General features: G+C 42.4%; 2 pseudogenes; both read left to right on the top strand.

The window, feature by feature from the left end:
• The first annotated feature begins 8 nt into the window (after positions 1-8).
• On the top strand, positions 9-7,213 carry LOC136535046 (probable LRR receptor-like serine/threonine-protein kinase At1g56140; annotated as a pseudogene).
• A 12,071-nt stretch (positions 7,214-19,284) lies between these two features.
• On the top strand, positions 19,285-20,768 carry LOC136535045 (enolase-like; annotated as a pseudogene).
• The last annotated feature ends 1,400 nt before the right edge of the window (positions 20,769-22,168 follow it).

Below are 22,168 nucleotides of genomic sequence, written 5' to 3'. Positions count from 1 at the left end.
TTACTTAACAGGGCCTTTGCCATCTTTCCTCGGGAATTTGACTGCTATGCAGTACATGTGAGATCTATAACATAAAATACTACTCTGTTACATGTTTTTATTCTTTTTTGCTTAACATCAAATCTTAAACTTTCCCTCTTTCAAAATACAAGGAGTTTGGGCATCAATGCATTGTCTGGATCTGTTCCGAAGGAGCTTGGGAACCTTGCGAATCTTGTATCTCTGTAAGGAAAATATCTTGTTGGCACTATTCCATTAGAAATCACCTCTAAGTTTCGAATCATAAAAACTAGAAATATATGTTTCATGTCTTTGTTCCTTCAAGTAATTAACTTCTATTTGGAAAAGTAGCTAGAAATCATGTTTCCAAGAATAGATATTTCAGTTATCAATTTTTTTTAACTAACCTGGTTTGTTTTGCTAATTTTTCAGAGGCTTTGGCTCGAACTACTTAAATGGCTCCCTTCCTTCAGAGCTGGGAAACCTGGCAAAACTTGAGCAATTGTGCGTCTAGAGTCTTCACTAATTTTGCGCACTCCATACATTTTGATCTTTCAACTTTTAGAAAGTCACCTGTCAACGATGGACTAGCTAGGATTGTTGCACTCCATGCATTTTTCTTTTTAAAAAACATTTGCGCATAAGATTGTTTAGAAGTTAGAACCTAAATCAGTTCGATATGGAATGGAGTTTAGTTTGATCGACATAGTGGAAAGGGTTAGTTTAGTTTAATAGTATTTTTTGTAGTATTATCACATTTTATTTACTTATAAAAAGTTATTTAAATATTTTCAAAATTTTATAGCCGTCTATAAGTTTTTAAAATTCAAATACTATCTATCTGTAAAAGGGACTTTTCTCTTTCATTCTTTGCTTGGACTAGTAGGCACCATGGTTGTATGTTTGTTCATATGCATATCTCTTAATTGCAGGTATATTGATAGTGCCGGCCTAAGTGGTTCCCCTACCATCATCATTTTCTGGGCTAACAAGAATGACAATGCTGTATGCCTATAAAAGATGTTTTGTTAACAATGTTATTCCATGCGACTCAATCTTATATGTTATTTTTTTATGTTAGGTGGGCATCAGATAATGATTTTACTGGGCAAATACCAGATTATATTGGGAGCTGGACTAATTTAACAGATCTGTAAGATTTTTTACTAACCTTCATTGTTTGTAATTACTTTGGAATGAAAGTAGTACAGACAAGTTGGATGTGTTCTTACGTTTTCCATATTACTCTGATTCTTTTTTTCCCAAAGAGAATTGGTATAACATGCTACAATTATCCTCAAGTTGAACTTTACTCTTAGCAGAACTTAAGTTAGTAGGTCAGACATTCAGTTTTAGACCTACTTCACTTTTTTTTCTCGTGAACACGAAGGAGAGCTGGGTATCGTTATATAAGAAGAAATAAAAAGGGGCAAGACAACCCTTACAATACACCCCCACACCCTTGTTTCACAGATTATATTTGCCACCCTGAGCTACAAGATATAACTACCTTACCAGAGAAAGACACTAAACCACCTATCTGCGAGGCAATCAGGTTGATAATATCCTTGGCCCCCGCAAGGCCCCACAACTTCATCTCCTTGCAAGCCAACAGGAGAGTGTTTACCAGGTTTGGTGAGGCCAGGTGAGGTTCCATTGAAAACACCATCAATTGCGAAGATCACATAGAGACCATGCCCCTATGGTGATTATGGAATTGAGACATTGCCAGACTTGATCGTCCACAGCACCACTGCTTTTTTTCCTCGAACACGCAGGAGAGCTTCGTATCATTATTATTAAGAGGCACCACTGCTTCTTGACTACTTCACTCATTGTGGTCTTTAAAAAAATGTTTTTTATATATTATTTTTTATTCTGCTGAATCTCCTAATACAATGCTACTTTTCCAGAAATTAGTATTAGTAATCTTTGAGTAACTTTTTCTTATGCTTATATTTTTCTATGAAGTCACATTTGAGAAATGTGAGATTGTGAGGCAACATGCCATTTTTCTTTCTTTTTCTTTTTCCTTCTTGCATTATGGTATTGTAACTGATCCAGGCTTTCTTTCTTTCTTTAATACAAAGGGACACATCTCTCCTGCGCAGATTTCTGGCTACACAAATTTATTTACTTTCGTTGTACTAAAGAATTTTTATCTTCCTGCTCTCTTGACTACATAGTCAGTAAATGCATCTGTAAAGCAATGATGCTTTAAAATAGTAACATGAATTACAATTTTGTAGGCGGTTTCAAGGCAATTCGTTTCAAGGTCCACTTCCAGCCACTCTTTCTAATCTCGTCCAACTAAAAAGCTTGTAAGTAATGGCGAGAGTAACTAAGTATTATTCTCTAATTGTAATTTTACTGTCTGGAAGTATGAATTACTTATTTCTGTGGTGCAGACGAATAGGTGACATAGTAAATGGAAGTTCTTCACTGACATTCATCAGTAACATGACATCTTTGAACACATTGTATGGATTAACTTTGTAATCACTTAAGGACTCAAATTATGTCATGATATTTGATATAGTGCAATCAAGGTATTAAAGCCAAACTCTTGGCGTGCTTCATTGCAGAATTTTGAGGAATTGCAGGATATCTGATAGCCTGGTGTCAGTGAACTTTTCACAGTTTGCAAATCTAAACTTATTGTAAGGCATTTTGTTTCTTGCGAAGTCCAGTCAAGTGTGATTCGTGCAAAGATGCTTTAATGAACTGCTATGGATTATGCTTTGTTTAATTACTTACTCCCCTCTTGTTCTCCGTTTTCCTGTTACAGGGATTTGAGTTTTTAACAATATCACAGGCCAAGTTCCAGAAGCCCTTGTGAATCTGAATTCACTCAACTTCTTGTATAGTTTTTACCGTCTTCAACTTATTCCTTCATTTTGAAGATAGTCATTGTTCATGTTGCTAATGCTAGCAATTTTTCCTACCAGATTTCTTGGTAATAATAGTCTTTCAGGAAGCCTGCCGAGCTCTATAGGAACTTCTCTTCAAAATTTGTATGTCATCACAGTCCAATTTTGTTTGTGCAATAAAAGCAGGGAGGCTTTTATCTATAACATTCCCCTTTTATCTTTTCTGTAGAGATTTTTCTTACAATCAGCTGTCAGGCAACTTTCCTTCTTGGACTACTCAGAACAATTTGCAACTGTGAGTACTGAGTTCTGAAACTTCAAGTGACCACCAAAACGGCTGAACCATATCCAACCCAATTAGGTCAATTCAACCCATCCTAGATTATTAGACTTATTGAAATGCTGTTTTTTTTGCATCCATATCATTTGTTTTTTTAATAAATTGTTACAATTCTAATCTACATATGATTAAGAATCTTTATTATAGAAACAAACGTGCTTAACCTTACAAACAAGCACACTAAACTGAATCAAATATCTGCCCTACTTAGACAAACCCTCAATATGCTATCAAAGTAACAGTGATGCCTTCTAATTATTTTTCTGTGTTTCATTCTACATAGGAACTTGGTGGCGAACAATTTCGTGACGAATAGGTTAGCTCATATTCTGATATCACCTTAAGTTCTCAAGTACAATCATTATGTTCTCTCAGCGTATAGATTGGATCCATAATGTCAATGTTTTACATCTGCAGTGGACCTTCGGGGCTGTCGTGCCTTCAGAGCAACACACCTTGTTTTCTTGGCTCTCCACAATGTGATCTTACCACCTTTACAATTTCAAGCATGAGCCTACTTGAGAAATACTAGACAGATGTACTAAATTAACACCAATGTTAAACAATTGACTTGCTTGCAGCTGCCTCTCTTGCTGTGGACTGTGGGAGCAGTAGATCTATATCTGGCTCTGACAACTCCATGTATCAACCTGATGATGCCATTCTTGGAGCTGCATCCTATTATGTTACAGGAGCACAAACATGGGGTGTTAGCAATGTGGGCAAGTTCATGGATGCAACAAATGGAAGTTACATAATCTACAGCTCACATCAATTCCAGAATACCCTAGATTCAGAACTATTCCAGACAGCAAGGATGTCACCATCATCTTTGAGATACTATGGTATTGGACTCCAGAATGGAAACTATACAGTCACACTTCAATTTGCAGAGTTTGACTTTGAAGATTCACAGACTTGGAAGAGTGTTGGGAGAAGGGTTTTCGATATCTATCTCCAGGTTGGTTCCTATTGAGCTGATTACCTACATTTTGGGGTTTTAGCATATGAGCTGGTTAAGACTTCGTATTATCTTTTTCTTGTGTTTGGCATAGGGCGAGCGTAAGGAGAAGAACTTTGACATAAGGAAGGCAGCAGGGGGGAAATCTTACACTGCTGTCAAAAAGCAGTATATTGTTCCTGTCACTAGAAACTTCCTTGAGATTCATCTTTTCTGGGCCGGCAAGGGAACTTGTTGCATTCCTAGTCAAGGCTACTACGGGCCTGCAATCTCAGCTTTGAGTGCAACTCCAAGTACTCCCCTTAGATACAATCATCGTTTAACATTTTTTAGATAATTTCCTTTGGGTGAATAATGCATATATAGTTTCTACTTTGAGAAGCGCTTATGGTTGAAACAATACATGCACTTATAGTAGTAGTACATATACAAATACTGCTTCTGCTATAACATCGTATTTTTCTAATAAGTGAACTTTCTCACAGATTTCACCCCTACAGTCCGTAATTCTGCACAGAAGAAGAGCAGTAGTAAAACAGGTGTAATTGTTGGAGTCGTGGTTGGTGCAGCAGTTTTGGGAGTACTAGCACTTGCTGGACTCTGTGTGTGGAGGCAGAAAAGGAGAAAACTATTATTGGAGCAACAAGGTAAATGAGATACCATGATCACAATGTATTATGAATCGAGCTAAGAGATTGTGTTTATAAACTTATATTTTGTGATGTTTTTCAGAGCTTTACAGTATTGTTGGAAGACCCAATGTATTCGCTTATGGTGAACTAAGGACCGCTACTGAAAATTTTAGTTCCAATAATTTTCTTGGTGAAGGAGGATATGGGTCAGTTTATAAGGTTAGTTTAACTATAGTGCTCATGGATGTGAATTTTCTATGAAGCCTCTGAAAGTAATTTTCCTAAGTTATTCATAGCAAAAGGGGGTACCCATGTTTGTTTTTTTTATTATATGCTAGAAACGGTTAGTTTTTATGTTTAGTTCATCTCCATTTTTGGGTGATGCTTCAATTATTTTCACGTATATCAATATATGCACACCGGCTACTTTCACTATTGTTTTCCTTCTCTATTGTTTCTAGTTGTGATTATAGTTTCTACACAGGTTTGGTAAAGTGAGAGTGCTACTTCTTTTTTCTATTCAAACTTACATTATTGAAAATGGCACCTTCTTGCAGGGTAAATTAGCTGATGGAAGGGTGGTGGCTGTAAAACAGTTATCTGAAACATCTCATCAGGGAAAACAGCAATTTGCAGCTGAAATAGAAACTATTTCTCGAGTGCAACACCGTAATCTTGTGAAGTTGTATGGTTGCTGTCTTGAGGGAAATAAACCACTGTTGGTTTATGAGTACCTGGAGAATGGAAGCCTTGATAAAGCATTATTTGGTACAAGCTCATTTCAGTTTGATACAACAGTAATTCTAGGAGTTCAGGTTTCTTGTTTAAATAAAACTTAACATTTATATTTGCAGGAAGTGGGAAACTGAACCTAGACTGGCCAACACGCTTTGAGATATGCTTAGGCATTGCAAGAGGCCTCGCTTATCTCCATGAAGAGTCTAGTATCCGTATTGTGCATAGGGACATAAAGGCTAGCAATGTCTTACTTGATGCAAATCTCAACCCTAAGATCTCGGATTTTGGGCTCGCCAAACTTTATGATGACAAGAAGACTCATGTCAGCACAAAAGTTGCGGGTACATTGTAAGTACATTTCCATCTTGCCCCCTTTACAAGTGCATATTATTTTCACATGTGAGCTAATGCCAATTTCTTACTCTTCTGTGAAGTGGTTATCTTGCGCCTGAGTACGCCATGAGAGGTCATATGACCGAGAAAGTTGATGTGTTTGCATTTGGCGTGGTCATATTGGAGACCTTAGCTGGAAGGCCAAATTTTGACAATACGCTAGATGAAGACAAGGTTTATATTTTAGAATGGGTATGTTGACTCTGAACTCTAGCCTCGAAGTTGGGCAGTGTTGCAGTCTGGTATCTGTACTGTTAGTATGATCTTCAGCAAAATTTATGCTAGGGATTTACAATATCCATCTCGCATGCCTTCATAAAAACCTCTTTTATCACATAGTTTCATATGATTTATTGTGTAATTGCCAAACTGTAAAAAAAATGGTAGTTGCAGTATTGCCTATTGGTTTATGATTCTTGAACAGATGGTGCCATGTTTTACTATGGCAGCATTAATTGGTATCTTATTGCTGCATAAGAGGTTGATTGCATTTTTCTTCTTCTTCTTTTTATTTTGACTTTGGCTAGCGCAACAAACATAATGTAGATCTGAATTTGTACAGTGAAACATCACTGAAGACAAAGTCACTCCAGCGTGGCATCTTGTCATTTCTAGCTACTCTTCTGTGTTTTCAGGTCTGGCAACTGTACGAAGAAAACCACCCTCTGGACATGGTCGACCCCAAGCTCGCAGAATTCAACAGCGATGAGGTGCTCCGTGCCATCCACGTGGCCCTCCTCTGCACCCAGGGCTCACCACACCAGCGTCCATCCATGTCACGGGCGGTGTCGATGCTGGCAGGAGACGTGGAGGTGGGGGAGGTGGTGAACAAACCCAGCTACATCACCGAATGGCAGATCAAGGGTGGCGACACCAGCAGCTTCATGAGCAGCAATGTCAGTGGGCAGTCAAGCGTGGCACCGAGGTCGTCAGCCGCGCACACCTCGTCGCCATTCCTGAGCTCTGTCATTGAAGAAGGCCGGTGATGATTAGCAAGTTCTCTCGAGCGACGGACTGTTTCTTGTAATTAAACTCACGTTACAAAATGCTCTCGGATGATCTGGTTTTGCAGGCGGGCTGTGTTAGCCTGTTAGGTTATACTCCTATATATGTGCTGCGCTCGATGGCTGCTTCGACATACTTTTTTTTTTGAAATTTTTGGTTCGCTTTCGACTTGTGCAGTTCGTTTTTGTATGCAAATCATGATATTGGATGGTTAGGTCTATTTGGAATTTTGGATGTTTGTGGTGTATATATGATTTGCAAGAACTAAGTCACATTAGATATAGAAAATGTTGGAATGTATGGGCTGGCCCATTTATTTATTCAATTCAAGAATTAAAAGCCCACCAATAAATGCTAGAGAGATAAGTGGATTTGAGGAAGATCTTAACCTGACTTAAATGGTGGACTCTGAGTACACCTATTGCAGAGTCAATCAAGGAGACTGGCGTGCCACACGCGCGCTCGCTCGCCTTGCCGAGCCGGGCGTGGACGGAGGCGAGGCGAGGCGAGGCGACGCGCCAAGCCGAGCCGAGCCGAGCGAGCGAAGCGACGTGATGCAGTGCGGTGAATTTTTTGCCGGTTATCAGAGTCATCAATTGAGAGAATTCATTCTAGTAACGGCTACGTACTAATATCTGGTATATTCCAACTGTTACTAGATTGATTGCCGCAAATTGATGACAGTGCTGAATGCCAGGCGTCTAGGTTTATTTCCCCTCTCTCACTGCTCGTCTATATAAGGCATTCTCCTCTTCCTTCCTGAAATACATACGAGCATCGAGTACTCCTTTGAGGAGACTTCTCTCTTCTCCCACTGTCTTCTGCTGCGCTCTTGTATTCCCATCGCCAGCACTACACGCACAAGTTCTGGCGAGAGCAGAGCCTCCGGAACCTCGCCTTCTGCCAGAGATCCTGCTCGGGATAGGCAGGCGATAAGGTTTTTGGGAAGCGTTGAACACGACTGCTCACTCCCTCCCTGAACGACTACGTCCTGGTGGTCGAGGCGCAGCGCTTCCTCTTCTTCCTGGAGGCCGTTCGAGGGACTGCACTACAACGACCTCTTCCTGCATCATTGTTGTACGACTACATCGACTGAGGCCATCCCACGACTAGTATGACTAGTCCAGATGGTAATGGCGCCTCCGGTGCCTTCAGCACCGGCCCCGCCTCAGGGTACAACCTAATTCATCTGTGCTTATATTTGTTCTTGTTTATTAGATGTTTAAACTTGAACACTGCCGCATATTTGTTCTTGTTTATTAGCTGTTTAAACTTGAACACTAGCACATATTATCTGGTCACCGAATCACTCAACATAGTCATAATAATATTTTACATGTTTAATTTTGGAATTAAAATATACCGAAATATGCCTAGAATTCTAACAATCCAAAAACCTTATATTGTTGATAGGCTTTCGGTATCTAGTTTTGCTGCGTCCATTAAGCCAAACGTATTTGATGGTTCCAATTACAAGCGTTGGCGTGAGAGGCTTACGTTGTGGTTGACAGCCATGAACGTTATGCATGTCGTAGCCGGAAAGCCCAAGGGCAGCACGTCAGAGGATGCAAATGCCTTTGATCGTGCTGACAGCTTTTTCCATGGCGCCATCATAAGTGTTCTAGCTGAAAATCTTATTGACACGTACCTTTCACTGCCAACTGGCAAAGAGATGTGGAAAACTCTTGAGGCTCAGTTTGGAGTGTCTGATGCTGGCAGTGAGCTATATCTCATGGAGCAGTTCTTTGACTACAAGATGGTTGAAGATTGTCCTATAGTTGAACAAGCTCATGAGATTCAGGCGCTATCAAAAGATCTCAAAGACTGCAGCAAAGAGATTCCTTGTGTGTTGCCCGACAAGTTTGTGGCCGGAGCTATTATCTCTAAGCTGCCACTTTCTTGAAGGGACTTTGCTATTTCTCTAAAACACAAGAGGAAAGAGTTCAGTATCTTTGATCTCATTAGGACTCTTGATGTTGAAGAGAAGGCGAGAGCAAAAGACACACGAGGAAAAGGAATTGTTGGAGCTTCAAGTGCCAACTTTGTTCAAAAGAACAATTCCAATTCCCAAAAGAAGAGAAAGAAGCCACCGCAGAACCAAGGAAAGACTAAACAAACAACTGCACCGGCTAAAAAGAAGAAGAAGTGAGTCTGCTTTGTGTGCGAGAGTCCGGATCACTTTGCTTCACAGTGTCTGAATCGCAAAGGCAGGAAGTCTGCCAACATGGTTATAAGCGAGGCTAGAGGAACATCGGGGTACGGTAATTTATTACCTACAGTTCTTTCAGTATGTTACTCACCCGAGTGGTGGATTGACACCGGGGCTAATATCTATGTGTGTGCTGATATCTTCTTGTTTTTTTCTTACCAGGTCGGAGGGACTGGCTCCTTGTTAATGGGAAACGGATCACATACGCGTGTTCTTGGTGCTGGTACGGTCAATCTGAAGGTTACTTCGGGAAAGACTGTGTAATTGAAGAACATGCATCATGTCTCCACTATCAAGAAGAATCTAGTCAGCGGATCTCTACTATGTAGGGATGGGTATAAGTTAGTCTTTGAGTCCAATAAATGCATTCTGTCTAAGTTTGGTACTTTTATTGGAAAAGGTTATGATAGCGGAGGCTTGTTCCGCTTGTCTTTGTCCGATGATTGTAATAAAGGTGTGAACAACGTTGTTAATGTTGATGAATCAAATGTTTGGCATTCGAGGCTTTGTCACATTAATTTTGGTTGTATGACACGCTTAGCTAATTTGAGTTTAATTCCAAAATTTACCTCTGTCAAAAATTCTAAGTGTCATGTTTGTGTTGAATCAAAACAAACTCGCAAGCCTCACAAGGCTGCAGAGGCGAGGAACTTGGCACCTTTAGAATTAATTCATTTCGATCTGTGCAAAATGAATGGTGTGTTGACAAAAGGTGGTAAAACATATTTCATGACTTTGATAGATGATTGCAGTAGATTTTGTTACATCTATTTGTTGAAGTCAAAAGATGAAGCATTACATTACTTTAAAATCTATAAAGCTGAAGTAGAAAACCAACTAGAGAGAAAGATCAAACGAATTAGGTCGGATCGTGGTGGCGAATACTTCTCAAATGTTTTTACTTCATTCTGCGAGGAACATGGTATAATTCATGAGAGGACGCCTCCCTACTAACCTCAGTCAAATGGGGTTGCCGAAAGAAAGAACCGCACTCTAACTAATTTGGTTAACGCCATGTTAGATACAGTGGGACTATCCAAGGAATGGTGGGGTGAGGCTATATTGACTGCTTGTCATGTCCTAAATCGTGTTCCTACAAAGAATAAAGAAATAACGCCATTCAAGGAATGGGAGAAGAAGAGGCTAACACTTTCTTACTTACGTGCTTGGGGTTGTTTGGCAAAAGTTAGTGTGCCGATAACTAAGAAACGAAAGCTTGGACCTAAAACTGTGGATTGTGTCTTTCTGGGTTATGCTATTCACAGCGTTGGCTATAGATTTTTAGTAGTAAAATCAGAAGTACCTGACTTGTATGTTGGTACTATAATTGAGTCAAGAGATGCTACATTTTTTTAGAACATCTTTCCTATGAGAGATGAAACAAGTTCATCTAGGCAAGAGTTTATCGAGAAGGATATCTCTACCGATGTGATAGAACACAGTGAACCTACACTTGTGGAAAATCCTGAGAAGGATAACAATGAAGCTCTCAGAAAGAGCAAGAGACGAAGGATTGAAAAGTCCTTTGGTGATGATTTCATTGTATACCTCGTGGATGACACCCCTAGAACCACTAAAGAGGCATATTCATCTCCTGATGCTGACTATTGGAAGGAAGCAGTAAGGAGTGAAATGGATTCTATTATGTCTAATGGAACTTGGGAAGTCGTAGAACGTCCTTATGGGTGTAAACCCGTAGGATGCAAGTGGGTGTTCAAGAAGAAGCTTAGGCCTGATGGTACTATTGAAAAGTACAAGGCAAGGCTTGTGGCTAAGGGCTATACTCAGAAAGAATGAGAAAACTTCTTTGACACTTATTCACCTGTTGCTCGATTGACCACAATTCGAGTGTTACTTTCCCTAGCAACTTCTTATGGTCTTCTCATCCATCAAATGGATGTTAAGACAACTTTCCTAAATGGAGAGTTGGAGGAGGAGATCTATATGGATCAGCCAGAAGGGTTTGTAGCAAAAGGTCAAGAAGGAATGGTGTGTAAGCGGTTAAAATCTTTGTATGGCCTCAAGCAAGCTCCTAAGCATTGGCATGAGAAGTTTGATAAAACTCTTACGTCCGCTGGCTTTGTTGTGAATGAAGCCGATAAGTGTGTGTACTATCGCTTTGGTGGAGGTGAAGGAGTGATATTGTGCTTATATGTCGATGACATTGATTTTTGGGACAAGCCTTAATGTGATTATGGAAGTCAAGAACTTTTTGTCTCAAAACTTTGAGATGAAAGATTTGGGAGAAGCTGATGTTATCCTTAATATAAAACTAGTAAGAGAAGGTGATGGTGGGGTTACACTCTTGCAATCCCATTATGTAGAAAAGGTTCTAAGTCGCATTTGTTATAGTGACTGCAAACATGTTTCAACACCTTATGATGCTAGTATAATTTTAAGGAAAAATAAAAGGATAATGAGAGATCAGCTGAGATACTCTCAAATTATTGGTTCACTTATGTACTTGGCTAGTGCTACAAGGCCTGACATCTCGTTTGCTATGACCAAACTAAGCCGGTTTGTTTCAAATCTGGGAGATGACCATTGGAATGCTCTGGAGAGAGTAATGTGCTATCTAAAAGGTACTGTGAACTATGGGATTCACTATACTGGTAGCACCATACCTAACCTTTCCAATTACATAAAATCTATCGGACCTTGAACAAGTTTCTAAGATAATTAATTTGATTGACAAAGTTTCCATAGCATCATAATGGAAGGCGATACACTGTTATATTATGTGGTTGATACCACTACTGGAGACGGCTTCTTTGCCGAGTGTCCCATACTTTGCCGAGTGCTTTTTATCGGACGCTCGGCAAAGAGGCTATTTGCCGAGTGCCAGAGAGAAAGCACTCAGCAAACAACTGGCACTCGACAAAGAGGTGGTTTGCCGAGTGCCGAGCACTCAGCAAACAATAACACTCGGCAAAAAGGTGATTTGCCGAGTGTTGGGCACTCGGCAAACCAGAACACTCGGCAAAGGGCCGCCGCCGTTAATGGCCGACAGCTGCCGTTAACCCTTTGCCGAGTATCTTCTCCTGACACTCGGCAAAGCGACGATTTGCCGAGTGTTATTTTTTGGCACTCGACAAACCATATTTTTTTTTCCACTTTTGACCTTCAAACTTTTTCTGCAGTCCTCATACAATACTTGGTACTCCATGTTCCAATGTGACATATTTCTCGGACTTTTTCTATATTTCTTTAATTTATTTTATTTAATTGAATTTTCTTGAATAATTCAAATTATAACTGCTAGTCATTCGAATAATGAAAAAAATGAATGAAAAATGATATTCATGTTATTTAGTATAATGTGAGGCCGTATCTAGGAACAGATCACCAATTTAGAACATCATGTTCACGAAACATGACCACGAACTTGCGGTCGAGTTGTTTTTAAATTCTATAAAAAACAAACGAAGTCCAAAAATCATGAAACTTATCAAGATGTCATGATATCATATGTGGAGGCTGTGAGAAAATTTTGAGAAGGTTTCGCACAAGTTGTCACGTACGATGCTAAACCTCCTCAATTTTTTATCGTACGTGACAGATTTGCGCGAAACCTCCTCAATTTTTTATCACAGCCTACACATATGATATCATGACATCTTGACAAGTTTTATGATTTTCGGACTTCGTTTGCTTTTTATAGAATTTAAAAATAACTCAACCGCAAGTTCGTGGTCATGTTTCGTGAACAAGATGTTCGAAATTGGTGATCTATTCCTGGATACGGCCTCACATTATACTAAATAACATGAATATCATTTTCCATTTATTATTTTTTTATTATTCGAATGACTAGCAGTTATAATTTGAATTATCCAAGAAAATTCAATTAAATGAAATAAATTAAAGAAATATAGAAAAAGTCCGGGAAATGTGCCACATTGGAACATGGAGTACCAGATATTGTATGAGGACTACAGAAAAAATTTAGGGACAGGAAGAAAAAAATAATAAAAACAGTTTGTCGAGTGTATGTGTTTGGCGCTCGGCAATGGAGCCTCTTTACCGAGTGCCAGGATGGCTGGCACTCGGCAAAGAATTTTAATTTTTTTTTAAAAATACCCCTCTTTGCCGAGTGCTAGGCCGGGCGACACTCGGCAAAGAATTTAAAAAAATTAAAAAAATACTTTGCCGAGTGCCAGATTGTGGCCACTTGGCAAAGAATTTTTTTAAAAAAAACCAGTTTGCTGAGTGCCAGGCCAGGTGCACTCGGCAGAGAATTAAAAAAATTAAAAAAATACTTTGCCGAGTGCTAGATCGGGGGCACTCGGCAAAGGGGAGATTTAACCCCGGTGACCCAGCCGGCCCACACACACCGCACACACGTAGACACGCACGCTGACCGTGTCAGCGCCGTCGCTGCCGCCCACGCCCGCGCCGCCCCCTGCGCCGCGCCGCCGGAGGAGGAGAAAGAGAGGAGGAGGAGAGGAGGAGAGGAGGAAGGAGGAAGAGAAGGAGGAGGAAGAAGGAGGAAGGAGGAAGGAGGAGGAGGAGGCGCCCCGGCTGCTGTTGCCACGTCCCTAGCGCTTCCCTAGCCATCGCCTTGTCCACCGGCGTCCTGGCCCCTTCACCACCGCCGCCCTACGACGCCCACTAGGTATGCCCTACCGTCATCGTCGTCGTAGTATTACTAGTAGTTGCAGTAGTAGTAGTGGTAGAGTAGCAGTGGTGGTAATTGTAGGAGTGGTTGTGACATTGTTATATGTATGTGGTTGGATATAATCTTGTGCATGTCGGCCATCGTGCCGTTCATATATATGTGCATGTTGGTCATCGTGCCATTGGTTTTCTTATAGGTTTTGGAAACCTCACCGTGCAGGGGAGGTGCTGCCGAAATTTTGTATTGACAGTTTTATGTTTCTTTTTTTTTGCAGAGAAGAGCCCGTCGGAGCGGAGCCAGAGTACCTCGGCGACCCTGATCGCCTTCCTCACCACTACGGGTCTGCCTGCACTGCGTCGCCTCGCCACTACACCGATCCGCTACGGCCCCGCTAGCCTGACTCCACTGCCACCCTAGGTATAACCCCTCTTTTCGTATCATGGTCGTAGATCACGTAACCTAGTTAGGCATCTCCCGTTAGAAAGAGATATGGTTGAAAATATGTAGATATTTTCATATCTAAAACCGTATCTGTTTCGAATTGTCCACGTTTTTTGGACAGCCCGCGGATGCGTAGGTGGGGTTAGTTTCCATGGTCTACTCCGATCCGAGACAGAGTTTTGGCATCATCTCTCTGTTGTTCTCTGGATACACACTCTCCCTAGCAGGACATGTATTTGGAGAACAACGGGGAGGTGCTGCCAAAATTCTATCTCGGATAGGAGTAGAGCATGGAAACTAACCTCATCTATGGATCCTCGCGTGGGATTAGGACCTATCCTCATCTATTAGATAGTAGGAATGTCGTGTAGATGCAACTGGTGTTTATATTACTCGCCGCTATATATGTTAGAGGATGGAGGACCATGAGTGGATGTACACGGGCCGCGCAAGTCAGGGTCAGGTCACCAATAAATGGATCGACAAGACCGATGCTTTCTTGGAATGGACATTTGGCGTGGCTGCTAAAGGAGCGAGTAAAATTTGTTGTCCCTGCAGCAAATGTGCAAACAGGAAAAGACAAACGATTATTGAAGAGGACGCTGGAGATGAGGTGCAAAATGTGAAGGACTTACAAATGCTTGAGCGATTACATTTAGACAATGACAATGGCAACATTGCTCATTCAGATAGTGTTGATTATTTTGACATGATTAATAGTGATGATGAGACTTATGATCCAGCTAATCCCGATCATAAAGATTATTTCGAATACATGTAATACTATGTTATTTTGTAATTACGTTTTTTATTTTGCATCTCTTTCTAAGTACTTCTTGTTTATATGTGCTTATTGGTTTACTCTTTTTAATTGTAGGTGATTGAACAAAGATGGTAGGTGGTGGGATAAGGAAGCTAGCGTCCTTGTACTAAAGGACAAGGCCTGCTGCACTGAAGGAGAGTAGGAGGAGGAGCAGCCATAGGAGGGAGCCGTCGCCTGCCGCCCCATCGCGTGAGGAGGAGGAGGAGGAGCAGGTGCCCTAGGAGGATGTCGAGGAGGCATAGGAGGACGACGAGGAGGAGGCGACAGTAGGGGGTTCCGCTTCCTCTAGTTCGTCGAGCGTCTACTTGCGAGGTCCCGCGAGCCTCCCTCAGCGACCGATACCTCATGAGAGACGCCTGCTGATTCGACCTGAGGGGGAAAAGTAAGTAACTTTAGATGTTATCACTACTTTATATGATATGTTGAAAATCAAAATATAAACTAATAATTTTTCTTAATCACTTGGGCAGGAACTGGACGATTGTGGCGAGTGGAGGTGCTCACACACGCCAAGTGAATGGCATCCTTGGTCTTCTGTACAAGGAGCACTTCCCTAGCTTGGTTGAGTACGCCGGAGTGACAGGGCCGACCTACTCGTTTGACCACTACGCCGCCGCCCCCGATGCTGCAGATCGGGCCCGTAGGGTATTCAACAACAAGGCGGAGCGGGTGAAACAAGAGTTGTGGGTAAGTATTCCTCGCACTACATTGCTCAATACATCGCATTCATTGGACATTCTTGAAATAATGAATGGATACATCATGTTTGTATGCAGGATTTCTTTAGATGCCAGGACGGACATGAGGCCAGGGCGGATGCTGTGGCTACCAAATGCTGCAAAAAACTCATCGTAGACATGCATTACGAGGCGCGCATCCAGACCGGGACCGTCCTTGGAACGAAGGTCACCAAAAGGGACACAAGAACCATGACGCTGACCTAGGACTAGTACCTGCAGGTAAATATAGAACATTAATACTAATTCCTTTTGAGATTAAGTAGGCTTAATTTCATCTTCTAATATGTCATGTACTTGATGGCCTATAGATGATTCCTTATTGGTGCGCCGCGCATCCCTAGTGCTGGGTACAGATGGTGGACAAATGGTGCTCACACGAGTGAGAGGAGACGCACAACTTGTGCCGGGAGCGGCGTTTGATGATGCAAGGTGTAGCACACCATCAAGGCAGTCGCAGCCTCAGCGGATACGCAAAAACATAGGTACGCAAATTCATTTATTTATTCTAACGCTCAATTCTGCATGATTTCTAATTATCTTGCTGTTTTCTCGCAGTCGGCGTCACATGGTGTCCAACCTTGCTCCATCTTCAAGGCATTTGCTATGGCCCACAAGGGCAAGGCGACGTCCGACGTCGACTACAACCCAGAGGATGGGCCCGAGGCGTACATCAATGCGACCGTCCACAACCACCTCAGTGAGTACACATCGATGGCAAGGGAGGTCCATGGGCCAGAGTACGATCCAAGCACTGAGGACCTTGATGGCGAAGTCGTCATGAGGGTGGGAGGAGGCAAGAAACATGGGCGGTACTGGATTGGTGATGGCGCAATCGACTCGGCCGCTACTCCTAGTCTTTCCTAGATTCGAGCAAGCAGCATGAGCACGAGCCCGGCCATACGACCTCGGCGGGACACTTCACACCACCGGGTGGAGGCACTCAAGGTTATTCCTGATTTATTCGTCGTCCATTGGTTTTTTATACCTTTCCTTTGCATTATCGTAACATTGGGGTGAATATATTGTAGGCCCAGCTGGAACAAGAGAGGAGGATACGGGAGCAGATGCAGACGAAGATGGAGAGGGTGGAGGCCGAGCGAGAGGCCGAGTAGCGAAGGATGGCGGGGATTCTTCAGTACATGCAAAGTCTTGGCGCCGCTACGGGTGTAGGTCCGCCACCTTCGCTATTCGCTCCACCTCCACCTCCTCACTATTCTACTCCTGTGAGTATAAATGTTTTGGTTTGTATGTTCATACTTACGGTCAAACCTAGTGGAGTATGAAAGTTTTATTCATGTATGGTATATATTTATCTTGTCTCACACGTACAATCTCTTCTCCTTGTGCAGAATCAATCGACGGCATCGAACGATCCTCATGGTTCAGCGAATCCTTCACCAAATCAGTCTCATTGGCCATCTGGTTAAGATTCTTATGGTTGTTAATGGTACTTCTATTTGCAATTGTGGTTGTAGATGATGGAGCACTTGGATTACTTGTGAACTTATTTGTGATATATTGTGAGACATGTGACGTTTGTGATATATATGTGACGTTTGTGATATATATGTGGTGTTGGTGATATATATGTGTTGTTGATGATATATATGTGATGTTGGTGTTGTTTGTTATATATATTTTCTGTTTGTTTGGATAGGACGTAAAAAAACAAATAAAAAGGCTGTTTTCAGTCACTTTGCCGAGTGCAATGGCCATAGCACTCGGCAAAATAACTACCCGGGAACATGCTTTGCCGAGTGCAAAGGCCATTGCACTCGGCAAGCATCACAGATTTGCCGAGTGCCACGGGCCAGGCACTCGGCAAAGATCTCCTGTTTGCCGAGTGTCTTGACAGGACACTCGACAAATAGGCTACTTTTGCCGAGTGTCTTGCCGGTGGCACTCGGCACAGTGACCACCTTTGCCGAGTGTCTGAGTCAACGGCGCTTGGCAAAGCGGCGATCTTTGCCGAGTGCTTGACATTGACACTCGGCAAAGCCGCCGTCACAGTGGCGCTCGCCGTCACGACGACTTTTCTTTACCGAGTGTCAGATTAGAACTCGGCAAAGGCTTTGTCGAGTGCCCGATAAAATACACTCGGCAAAGAGGTCTTTGCTGATAAACTGTTTATCGAGCGCTCTTTGCCGAGTGTATATCGGCCTTTGTCGAGTGTCTGAGGCACTCGGCAAAGAAGCTGAATCTGGTAGTGTACAAGTTCAATTTGTTAGGAAAATTTACTATTTACTACTGGTATAAAAGATGCCGTGTAATAAGTTTTTATACCTTTGTAAAAATATAAAGGTAGCTAGACAAAACTTTTTTTTAACACACTTTGCCGGTCTTGCTATGATCGCCGAGCCCGCAGCGTGTATGCGCAAAAGTAGGCTTTGTGGCTTGTGAAGAGCTTCAAGCCTACCAGTACTGCTCTAGTACTAGTACTACTTTCTAATGTTTAGTAAAAGATACCAGCCCAGGAACACCCGCTACGTTGCGCGGGTGAGGTGATCAGTTTGAGAAACGCGCAGAGCAGTGACAGTAAAAATGGATAAATGAATATTCGTCCTGCCGATTTTATGTGACTCTAGTTTTGAAATCAATATTTGGGCTGCTGAACGAATTCAAATGAAAAGGTTGTCAACTATAAAGTTTTATAACATTTTGAAACCTACAACTTTGATTTTGGTCATTTCTCCGTCCGAGGTCATTTAAAAAATTTAAAATTTCAAATATGAGAAAATTCAACCGTAGTTTTCCTTGAATAGATGATTTCAAATGAAAAAGTTATCAACTACAAAATTGCATAATTTTTCGAGATATACAACTTTTGTTTTGGCCGTTTTCCATCCGAGGTCGTTTGAAAAACTCAAACTTTAAATTTGTGAAACCAAACGTAATTTTCATTAGATAGATTATTTCAAATGCAAAAGTTGTCAACTACAAAGTTGCATAACTTTTCGATATCTACAACTTTTGTTTTGGGTGCTTCTCCATCCGAGATTTTTAAATGCCACTACACACTCACATATGACTATGGAACATGTGGCTTTAGTTGGTATTTTTTTTTGAAACCGGCTTTAGTTGGTATTAACTCCTGTGGAATAATCTTGTGAATCAAATAGAGGGACATCATAATGACTTCAAACAAAAAAGTTGTGAACTACAAAGTTGAATAACTTTTCAAGATCTACAACTTTTATTTTGGTCGCTTCTCCATCCAAGATCCTTAACTGCCACTACACACTCACTTGTGACTATAAAGCATATAGACTCCTTTGGTATTAACTCTATAAAATATTGTGGTGTATATTTGGACTTCTAAATAATTTTAAATCAAAAAGTTTGAACTACAAAGTTGTAGATCTCATTGAGTACTACAACTTTGATATAAAGTTCGTCTTCATCGGATATAATATGAGAAAGTTATAAATTTTTTTATGCAGTATATCACTGTCGGTTCAAGCCACGAACCGACAGCGATAGTATCAGTGTCAGTTTGAGCCCAAAACTAGCAGTGATGACCCAATATCACTGTCGGTTCTTGGTTAAAACCGACAGTAGAATGGATGTTGCTGCTTCTGAGTTCTACAACAAGGACAAGACATCACTGTCGGTTCTTGGCCAAAATTTCTTCTTTTTTTTTCAAGCAAAGAGAGAAGCTTTATTAGCTAGCCATCAGCAAAGTACAATCGGCATGAAGGAAGGACAAAGTGCACACAGGCACTTGTCCTGGCCACGCCGTAGAATGTTTACAACGTCTAGCTAAAGAAGCTAAGGCATTTGCTACTTGATTGCACTCTCTTTACTTGGAAACACTTCCACTCATTCATCAAACTAAGTCAAACTTCTCGCATCCCCTACAATTTGGCCGATCTTGGACCTGTCCGCCAGTTGATTTTTCAATGAAGATATAACTCTTGCACAGTCCGATTCAACTATTACCTAGGATCGGCCCCAATGATTTGCCCAACGAAGACCTTCAACGCAGGCAATGGCTTCGGCCTCAGCTGCACTTCCACATTTTTCGAAGTATCCAGGCAGTAAAAAGTACCGTGTCCCGCTCCTATCCCTCGCAACTGCACCCACACTGCCACACCTGCTTCACCAGTTAGCTCAAGGTAAGAGCCATCCACATTTAGCTTGACCCAACCATCTTGTGGAGGCTCCCAATGCTGTGTTTGTCGGACGGTCTGGTGACCATTGGAGGCAGCTCTTTGCGGTGCCATTGAAGTTGCATGTACCACCACTAGACTGTGTTCTATGGTAATTATCGTTGAAAGCATAAGAAGAAACAGCTACAATATCATCTTATGCATAGCATGGTTGCCCAGGTTGAATTGCACTGCAGTTTGCAGAACCAGGGCCACATGCCCAATCCAAACTATATATATGACCTCAACTTCAAGGAGGAGAACAATGATGGTTCTCAGAAGATATCTGGAGACAGCTTGAAGAATGTATACGAGTCGTTTGATAGTGAATACCCTATTGTCTCGATTGAAGATCCATTTGATCAGGATGATTTAGTTCACTATGCAGATTGTTGGTGATGATCTCCTTGTCACGCCAACCCCCACTAGGGTTGCAAAGGCTAGGGTTGCAAAGGCTATCTCGGAGAAGTCATGCCATGCTCTTTTGCTCAAGGTTAACCAAATTGGATCTGTGACTGAGAGTATCGAGGCAGTGAAGATGTCAAAGCATGCTGGCTAGGGTGTGATGACCAGTCATAGGAGCGGTGACACTGAGGATACATTCATTGCTGATTTGGCAGTTTGCTTGGCCACGGGCCAGATCAAGACTGGGGCTCCCTGTCGATCAGAGCGTCCTGTCGCTAAGGACGTGGCCACAACTATTCCTGAATCACCAGCTTTGCGTGGGGTGTTTTGTGTGGCAAATTCAAGCGCACCCCATAGTGCACTGAAGCATAGTTTGGATTGGGCATGTGGCCCTGGTTCTGCAAACTGCAGTGCAATTCAACCTGGGCAACCATGCTATGCATAAGATGATATTGTAGCTGTTTCTTCTTATGCTTTCAACGATAATTACCATAGAACACAGTCTAGTGGTGGTACATGCAACTTCAATGGCACCGCAAAGAGCTGCCTCCAATGGTCACCAGACCGTCCGACAAACACAGCATTGGGAGCCTCCACAAGATGGTTGGGTCAAGCTAAATGTGGATGGCTCTTACCTTGAGCTAACTGGTGAAGCAGGTGTGGCAGTGTGGGTGCAGCTGCGAGGGATAGGAGCGGGACGGTACTTTTTACTGCCTGGATACTTCGAAAAATGTGGAAGTGCAGCTGAGGCCGAAGCCATTGCCTGCGTTGAAGGTCTTCGTTGGGCAAATCATTGGGGCCTATCCTAGGTAATATAGTTGAATCGGACTGTGCAAGAGTTATATCTTCATTGAAAAATCAACTGGCGGACAGGTCCAAGATCGGCCAAATTGTAGGGGATGCGAGAAGTTTGACTTAGTTTGATGAATGAGTGGAAGTGTTTCCAAGTAAAGAGAGTGCAAAGTAGCAAATGCCTTAGCTTCTTTAGCTAGACGTTGTAAACATTCTGCGGCTTGGCCAGGACAAGTGCCTGTGTGCACTTTGCCCTTCCTTCATGCCGATTGTACTTTGCTGATGGCTAGCTAATAAAGAAAAAAAAAAGAAATTTTGGCTTGGAGACCATGGGACTTTCGGACTCGATACTGGAGGCCCCGTGCCGTTTTTGCTTTATTTGGAGGGCAAACTGCATCTACATGCATGCATAGGCGCCTGTGTCTGCGGAGCTGCAAGCAAAAGCGCGCGTGGGGTCTCAGGTGCACGCAGAGATGCATGCATGGGTCCTCCTTGCTCCTTCCGATCCGTCCTTGGACGCTGCTACCTAGTCGTTTTGGAAAGAAAAGAGTTGGCCGGGTTTCACGTGACATCCATCCACCCCATATCGCCATCGCCATCGTCATGGTCATGGAGGAGTGGACCACCGACGAGCAACCCATGGGCCATGGCCCATGCAGATTCTTCCATGTCATTTTACTTTGTGTGTTTTCCTCTAAAAAAAAATTTAGGCCATGTTTGGTTACCCCTCCTAAAAGTTTTAGAGCTAAAATCTGGATAGAATTTGCCTAAAGAACCAAACACCTCTTCCTAAAACTTCCTAAAAACTTTAGAAGGGATCAAAAACTTTAGGAACTCCACCCCTCCTAAAACCTCCTAAAGTCCATCTCGACCCCCCACTACCCCCTCTCTCTCTCTCTCCCACCCTCCCTCCCCCCGCTGCCGCCGCACAGGCCCGCCCCTTGCTCCGCCCCCGCTCCCTCCCCAACCCCGCCGCCGCTCCTTCCCTCCTCCACTCCCCCTCGCGCCGCCCCCGCTCCCTTGCGCCTCCGGTCCGCGCCCTCCCCCCGCCGG

This window comes from Miscanthus floridulus, unplaced genomic scaffold, assembly GCF_019320115.1.
Source record: "Miscanthus floridulus cultivar M001 unplaced genomic scaffold, ASM1932011v1 os_2487, whole genome shotgun sequence".
NCBI lineage: Eukaryota > Viridiplantae > Streptophyta > Magnoliopsida > Poales > Poaceae > Miscanthus > Miscanthus floridulus.
The sequence above is the reverse complement of the archived record's forward strand: the minus strand, read 5'-3'. Positions and strand labels throughout refer to the sequence as shown.